Source organism: Cebus imitator, unplaced genomic scaffold (assembly GCF_001604975.1).
Source record: "Cebus imitator isolate Cc_AM_T3 unplaced genomic scaffold, Cebus_imitator-1.0 Scaffold48, whole genome shotgun sequence".
NCBI classification, from domain to species: domain Eukaryota; kingdom Metazoa; phylum Chordata; class Mammalia; order Primates; family Cebidae; genus Cebus; species Cebus imitator.
In genome coordinates, this window is record NW_016107363.1 from 746881 (window position 1) to 755603 (window position 8723).

General features: G+C 37.1%; 1 protein-coding gene across 2 annotated transcripts in view; it reads left to right on the forward strand.

Annotated features, from left to right (window-relative positions):
- Nucleotides 1-8723, forward strand: part of PRICKLE2 (prickle planar cell polarity protein 2) — a 364780-nt gene that overhangs the window by 163212 nt on the left and 192845 nt on the right. The window lies entirely within an intron of this gene.

Below are 8723 nucleotides of genomic sequence, written 5' to 3' on the forward strand. Positions count from 1 at the left end.
GGCCATTTTCACAATATTGATTCTTCCTAACCATGAACATGGAATGTTTCTCCATCTGTTTGTGTCCTCTCTTATTTCGTTGAGCAGTGGCTTGTAGTTCTCCTTGAAGAGGTCCTTTACTTTCCCTGTTAGTTGTATTCCTAGGTATTTTATTCTCTTTGTGGCAATTGTGAATGGAAGTTAGTTCTTGATTTGGCTCTCTTTAAGCCTGTTATTGGTGTATAGGAATGCATGTGATTTTTGCACATTGATTTTGTATCCTGAGACTTTGTTGAACTTGCTTATCAGTTTCAGGAGATTTGGGGCTGAGATGATGGGGTCTTCTAGATATACAATCATGTCATCTGCAAATAGAGACAATTTGACTTCCTCCTTTCCTATTTGAATACCCTTTATTTCTTTTTCTTGCCTGATTGCTCTGGCTAGAACTTCTAGTACTATATTGAATAGCAGTGGTGAGAGAGGGCATCCTTGTCTGGTGCCAGATTTCAAGGGGAATCCTTCCAGTTTTTGCCCATTCAGTATGATATTGGCTGTTGGTTTGTCGTAAATAGCTTCATAATTTCTATGAGAGCAATGATGCAAAATAATTATTTAAATTGTTGCCTATATTTTATTATTTGAAAATGTGAGCAGGTCCTAGATTATATTGCCATAATTTGTTTGAAAGATATTTGTGTAAAAGATGGTATTACTCCAGTTTTGGCCTTTTGAAAAATGCCTGGATTGGGTACCTGACTTAGATGTTACCACTGAAAACTACTTTTCTGGAATTGAGTTGAACTTCAGGTACACATTGTAACATTTGTTCAGTTCTGTTATAAAAATTTACTTCACTGATACATAATTTTATAAGTTAAGGCTTTCCAAGGAAATAATACTTTGATTGTATCTTGCCATGATGTTTACCTAAGGAGGGCCCAACTCTGCAGCCAAAAGCAAGCCAAATTTTGTGTGGAATTCACACTTAGTTATCTCTTGCCTAACAGAGCTTTCTCTTGCCTAACAGAGCTTTCCCTGCTGGGTATGGATTTATTCTGTAGCTAAGAGTAAAAGAAAGTTTTTAGCCATTTGTGTTTGGTGGTTCCAGAAGTTAAACCTCTCAATGTTGTTATGGGTAATAAATACAACCGTATTTCCTTGAAAGAATAAAGAAATTAAGCCATTACCTTCTGTTCATGGTTAGGATTAAAACTGCTGTGGTTTGGTCAATCTCTTTATCTTTTTGTGCAACACGTTTATCCACAATTGACAATTTTAAGCAAAGAAAGATTCTTTCAAATCATATAGGTAGAGTTATTTTGCACATCTTGTACATTTGTGTAGAATGCCAGGACATTTGACTTTCTCCCTTTCTCAGGAATCCATCTACCTTGCATTTGAATTTTGTTCTACCCCACCTCAGTTCTCATTTGGGCCTCAGTGTTGTTCTTGTTGTTACTGAAGCCCTTGAGAATAAAATGATCCTTTAAAATTTTCCTTAAGGCTCTAGATATAATCATTACTGCTCAGAGTATCTGAATGTTCTCTAGTTCTGGGAGCTTTAAAAAACAATTGAAGCACAGCTGAAAAAAAAGTAAATAAAGAGGGATGATTTAGTAAATGTTAAAAAGAGGTCAACCTTTTCATTTTGACTTGAGTTTCAAATTCAAGTTCCCAAGTTAGCATTTGGTACTTAAAAACACAACGGTGATAATTAGGACCTGACTCTGGTTCTTAGAGTCTAGACTAGGAATGACTTTCTTATTAGCTAGAGTCTCTCAGAATCCTCTCTGATCTACTTGCTCCTGTCTATCTTCTGTGCTGTGTCATCAATGCCACCTTTTACTATTATAGGTAATAATAGTAAATCTGTATTTTTCTGAGTAAGTTCCCATTCTGAGTATACTTTCCTAAGAACAGTGTCAGGGAGGGAAGCCTTTCCTGTACCTTCTGAGGTTCCAATAATTGAGTTTATAAAATAAACTGTTTATAAAATAAAATAAACTGACAATAGACAGATTAACAAAAATAAAGATATGCATGTGAGTGAGGGCACCACGTGACAGAAAAGTGAAGATCCCAAACCCAGTGATATTTGGAAGCTTATATACCCTTTCCTTAGGGGAGAGGATCAGAGGAGGTGGGCATCTTAGGAAAGTAAGTGATACTTGGGAAAGATGAAAGGGCCTTCCAAAGCACAGACTGTGACAAAAATCTGTCTGGGTATGGTGTCACCTGCAGGTGTCTTCTCCTGTAAGCCAATGTTCCCTGGTTGGTGAGAATCCCTGGGAGGGGATTCATGACAATTGACTCCTTTTTGCAGTATCTGTCTTCAGACAACTAAGAGGAGCACAGAGCACGTCCCTTCATATTCACTTTGTCCCAAGTGCCCTCAGCTTGAAATCATCAGCATACTAAAGTGACATATTTACAGTAGTATCTTCTGAATTCCTTCAGCAGTAACTGTTTCCTAGCTTAGTTTAATCCACTAATTTCATCTCTGTTCATTCAGTTGAGTACCTTCTATGTTCCAGGTGCTGTGCTGGATCTAGGGTTGGTGTGATGGATAAGTGTGGGCCCCACTATCCTGTGGTTTTATATTCTAGAAGGGAAGACCAGCATGGAACAGATAACCATGGGATCGTTTAGCCACAGCCGTGATGAACAAATACTATATTGTGCTTAGTACAATGACATTCTCTTACAAATTGTATGGTTCAGAATTGTCGGTAGTCATTGAAGAGGAACTTCTGAGATCCACTTAGTTCCATTTAGGCTTCTCTGCATTGTTTGCTAATGGGTTTTTAGAGCAGTTTCCTAAATGTTTTTCACTTAGGCCAATGCTCAGTCCTGGAAAGTTTTAGAAGTTAAGATTTAAACACTATCAGCCAACAAACACAAGTACTATGAGTTATCCTAATATTCCCTACCTCTGTTTGTGTCAATCTGTCTATTGTCAGTTTATTTTATTTTATAAACTCAATTATTGGAACCTCAGAAGGTACAGGAAAGACTTCCCTCCCTGACACTGTTCTTCGGAAAGTATACTCAGAATGGGAACTTAGAAAAATACAGATTTACTATTATACCTATAATAGTAAAAGGTGGCATTGATGACACAGCACAGAAGATAGACAGGAGCAAGTAGATCAGAGAGGATTCTGACAGACTCTAGCTAATAAGAAAGTTCTCCCTATTTATTCTTATTAGTGTCACAAAATTAATATGTCTGTGTGTGGCACAATCATGTGTATATATTAATATGCATGTGCCCTAAACTCCATTTTTTTAGGGGGGTGGGGCTCAGGTTTAAGCATTTATTTCTTGTCAATGATTTCTTTTTGAAAAAAAAACTTCACTCTATCTCATACCACTGACTCTATGAAAATGCTGTTTCGGTCTAACAATTCAGCAGTGACAGGTAAAGATAGATTCAAGCCCTAAAAAGGCTCATAAATATGGCCCCAGTAAAGAAAATTAATGATGAACAAGATATATGGTGGCAGGTACAAACAGAAGAAACCGATCTGATTTTCTTTTTTACAAGCCCTAATTCCGGTCCTACCACTGTAATAATAGATCTTGCTCATGATAGGAAATGACAGACACGTCAGGCATCAGAAGCATAAGAGAATAAGTGATTTCTGGTATACTTTTCATCAATTGATACTAAAAATTTTATCAGTCCATTTCATTTTGTCTGTTAATATGCGGATGGCAGGGATGTCTCTTGAGGGTGTCTGGCAATTGTAGAAGCCAGAACCATGAAGCAGAGCATTTCTGTCTTGTCCAAATGAAGAGACATCATTCAAATGCAAAAATAGCCAAGTGCCAGTGCACAGATTAATATTCAACGATGAAAAGATGTGCACTCTGTCTGCCAGTGCCCACTCACACATTTGCTGACAAACACATCCTCTCCAGGTGGAGTCCCTCCCTCACCTCTGGCCAAGACTCATGTTTGAGAAGTGTTTCCAGATGCATTCAGTTGCTGATATCTTAAAGAACGAGGGTGGGCTCTTAGGATCTGTCTGTGCAACCTCATTGTCCACACAGGTGCTTCCATAAATGCCATTATCTCTTTAATGGGGTATCCTGAAATGCCACCTTGGAGCAGTTCCGGCATTTGCCAAGCCAAGTGAATTTGGCAAGAGAGAGCTGTGCTGTTTTCGTACAAGACTATGGGTGCATTCTTAGTATAAATTAATGGTGCCAATTCCTGCCAGGTGAGCAGACTACTTGTGGAAGAATTTTTGGGTGGTTTAGTGGATTGTTAACACTTTCAAAATGCTAGAACCTGAGTTACAAATGCAGATACCCAAGAGGGAAGAAGGCATATGGAGCAAAGTCAGTAGAGGCAAGAGCTCCTATGAAAGTAGAAGCAACTGTAGAAACCAAAGATCACAGGATGACTCCCCTGTTTCTGGCTTACTACCATCTTGTGGAAATTTAGGGCCCAGTTTGTCTGATCTTGAATTTCTCAAAAGAAGTTGGAAATTCTGTTTTTTACATAAAATCTCTTAATTTAAAAAAGTTGGTGACTAATAGAGATGTTATGGAACACTGCTTGGGCCAAACACAACACATCTGTTGGCTAATGGGCTGTTTTGTGCTACAGCCTGGCTGCTCCAAGTGTGGTCCTCAGCCTCAGCATCACCTGATGCTAGTTGAAAATACAGAATCTCAGGTCTCACCCAGGACCTACTGGGTCAGAATCTGCATTTTAGTGAGATACCAGGGAGTTCCTATGCACATTAAAATTTGAGAATTACTGCACTGGAGGTCTTATGGAGGTACTCACTCGCTCAATATAAGAAGCAGCTTTTTTTTTTCATCATTGGCTAGAAATATTTTTAATGGAATTCCATTTTAAAGTCCAAAGAGAACTTCAGGCTTAAAATATTAGCTTAGATGTACCTTATCTGGGGAGACCTCCCTAAAACTAGGTTATGTGTTCTTCCTCTGTGACTTTGTTCCACCATGCTCTTAGTCATATTCATCTGTTGACTTGAAGACCCTATGAAGGCAAAGCCATGTCTTATTATTTTATTATTTCCAGTACTGTCAGAGTGCCTGGCACATAGGAGTGTTCAATGAATGAATTCATTCTGAGACATTCCATACTTGGAATTATTAAACATTTCATGTTAACTTGAAGAGTCTAATTGGACTTGTTAGAAGGAAAACTCCTTCTGTAGCTCCACTGCAGCCGTACCATCTTCTTATCTTCTTGTGCATTCCTTTAGGGTATATCTTCTGTTCCACTGCCTGTCCCCCTCAGTCTTACATTCCTAGGGCTTGTCCCATGTCCTGGCATATAGTAGATGCTCAGTAAGATACATTTGATATTGAATGGATGAACTAGTAAAAGCAAAGAGCTCAGTGGTGGCTCCTCTGTTAAATTAGTGCCTCTCTCATCATGATCCTTTAATTATCTATTCAAGTTAGAGACTCGTGGCTTAATCATGGACTTAGTGAAAAAAAACCATATTATATATATTATATATATGTACATATATTCTAACAGAGTGCTCACTAGCTCTACCCTGAATTCTAATGGGGCTCTAATGCCCTTAAAGATGGAGCATGTATTCCATTATGGAAAGACTAGGATGCATCACTTTCATGTTTATCTTATTCAAATAGAAGGGTCAGGAGGCCTCTCTTTCTTAGTCTACACAGATACTTAGGAAATCTGAATTGAATCTTCACCATCGCCCTGATCACATTCTTTATCCATAGACTGTAAAAATAGCATATTATTTAAGAAGAAGGAAAATGGAGCAAAGCAGACACAAAGATAATGTTTCCTATGTTACTGTTGACTTTTTATATATTCCCTAGAAAGGTTATTATATGATTGGCCATGTCCCCACCCAAATCTCATCTTGAGTTGTAACTCCCATAATTCCCACATGTTGTGGGAGGGACCAGGTGAGAGAGAAGTGAATCATTGGGACAGTTTCCTCCATACTGTTCTCGTGATAGTAAATAAGTCTCGTGAGATCTGATGGTTTTATAAGTGTTTTCCCCTTTTGCTGAGCTCTCATTCTCTTTTGCCTGCTGCCATGTAAAATGTGCCTTTTGCCTTCTGCTATGATTGTGAGGCCTCCCCAGCCACATGGAACTGTGAATCCATTAAACCTCTTTTTCTTTATAAATTACCCAGTCTCAATTATGTCTTTATCAGCAGTATAAAAAACAGACTAATACAGGCTATTTGTCACTGAGGTAAAACCTTTTGATCCAAATAAAAATAAGTTGGATTTTTTAAAAATTACAATGGGATATTTTGGGATGCTATCATTTGATAGAAGTTGACATCTCATAGTTATTATCTAAATGCAGTATATATTGATACTCTTGTCTTCTAAGCAAATTTATTCCATTCAGCTACACTTTCTTGTCCTGAAGTGGGATAGTCTCCCATTTTTGTATTTGTGCATGTGCTGGGTTTTCTGTTGTTGTTTGTGATTTCAATGACTTGTTTTGGACCTCCTGTGATGCCTTCTAGCATGGCCATTCTGAGAATCAGACTTCAGTTTTGAAAAGCATATTAATGACTTTCAGTTAAGAATTCTATTTTACACCACATAGAGCAGAAAACTGGCTTTTTGTTTGTGTTGTGAAAGCTAACCTTTCTGTTGATTGTATAAAGTAAAAGAATAATTGTTACTTTTGAGAATTAAAATACAGTTAATATAGATACTTGATTATAATGAACTAAGGCTTTTATAAAATTTCTTTGAATGACAAGATTGTTAAATAAGCTCTTGAGTTTGTAGCCAACTGTTTTTTTTCTGATTTTCAATGTTAAAGAACAGTAACTTCATAGGCCTTTAATAAGTGTTTGCATAATTAGAGGAAAAGTATAAAAAGATATACATTAAAATATTAAGTTTGTTACATTAGCAAGGTGAAGTTGAAGGGGAAGAGAAGGAGAGGGAATCACTATTACTTTATATATTTTTAGACCTTGAATTAAAAAAGCTTGTGTTGTTTTGTAATTTAATTGACTGAAATAAAATGTATAAAGAATTCAGGAAGTGTATGACCTAAAAAACTTAATAAAGTCCAATTGAACCTTACTCACTTCATGTTTTTGAAGTTAATTCTGAAAGTCACATGTATCAGTGAGAAATCTTTTAATGAAATTTGGTGTGTGGATGGGTGGGTACATTTTTGGTCTGTGTTCAAGGTCCAAAATGTATTCCTGTGAGATTTCCTTAGAGCACAACAGGATTTTGTGGTCTTGATTATTGACTTAACTGTTGACATTAAGCAATGCTTTTTATAACTATTGTATAAAATAAATATTTCTATAGGATAAAAATGAATATGTTAAGAGTAAGTGTTGTGTAGTTTAGGAGTCAGACTGACTGGGTTCAAATTCTGGCTCTGTCACATTCTAATTGTATATGACCTTGATCAAAGTACCAGATCTGTGTGCTTCAGTTCCTTCATCTGTGAAATAGGTAATAGTACTGCCCCCAAAGGTTTGTTGTAGAGAGGTGAATTACTTTGTTTATAGCCTTTGAGGAATACCTTATATGACATAAATACTGTTATGAGTTAGCTTATGCTGAATAATGATACATCTCATCTCAACATTTAGTAGCTTTAAAAAGCATACATCTATTATTTCTCATGATTTGGTTGGCTGGGCAGTTCTTCTCATCTGGGCTGCCTTGGCTGGGGCCAGATAGTCCAGCATGGCTTTGCTTACATGATTAATATAATGGCAGGTAGGCTAATAGCAACTGGGCTTATTCCCATGTCTGTGGTCATAGGGTTCTCAATAGCAGCAAAAGAGCAAAACTGAAATGCACAATTGCTTCTGAAGCCTCTGCTTCTTCACATTTGCAAACATTCCATTGGTCTAAGCAAGTTACATAGCCAAGTCCAGATTCCTTATGGAAGGGAACTATTCAAGAGTGCACATACAGGTGGGGGACTTAGACAATTTTTGCAGATAATCTAGTTCAAACACTATGGAAGCATTAGCTGCTATTATTATTATGACTATTACTATTATTATCATCTTTCCAAACATAAAGCTACTGAAATTAACTGCTCTTGACTAAGTCTTTAGTCATTAGTGTTTGCTGTTTCCACATATTATGGGAGCCTCAAAAATTAATACTTGCAACAAGAGAGTTTTTAAGAGGAGCTTATTCTGCAGGGCTGAAATTATTATTTTTGTTACAAACTGTAGCTGTCCCTACTGGTCTCCCTGGGAGCATTTTGCAGGTTATAAAATACAGCGATTACTATAGTAATAATATTGCAAATATAAAATGGCTTTGACCTACTTGTTAAAATGCAGTGTGTATTAAAATAAAGACTGTGAGCTTAAAGCTAAATGAACTCAGAATAAAAACAGAATAGCAAGTCCAAAGTGCTGGGGATAGCTTCAAAGGAAAGGAAGGCATTTGATAAAGAGGATGCATTTTCCCTCATCCTCTTGATTTTCCCCTTGGTGTGATAACTTCTGAAAAATGACACCAGTCTCAGAGAGTGTTTCTGCTCCCAGCCTGTCTCGAAGGCAGAATTTTTTTTTAAATAATAAGAGCTATCATTTGCAGAGCTATTTACTGTGAAGCAGGCAGTGAGCTGGGTGTTTCTACACACTCAGTTCTTCATCACGACATGTCCCTGAAGCAGAAATTATTTTTCTGCTTTTATAAATGAGGAAACTGAGGCACAGAGAGAATAAATGACTTGCCCCAAACATGGGAATT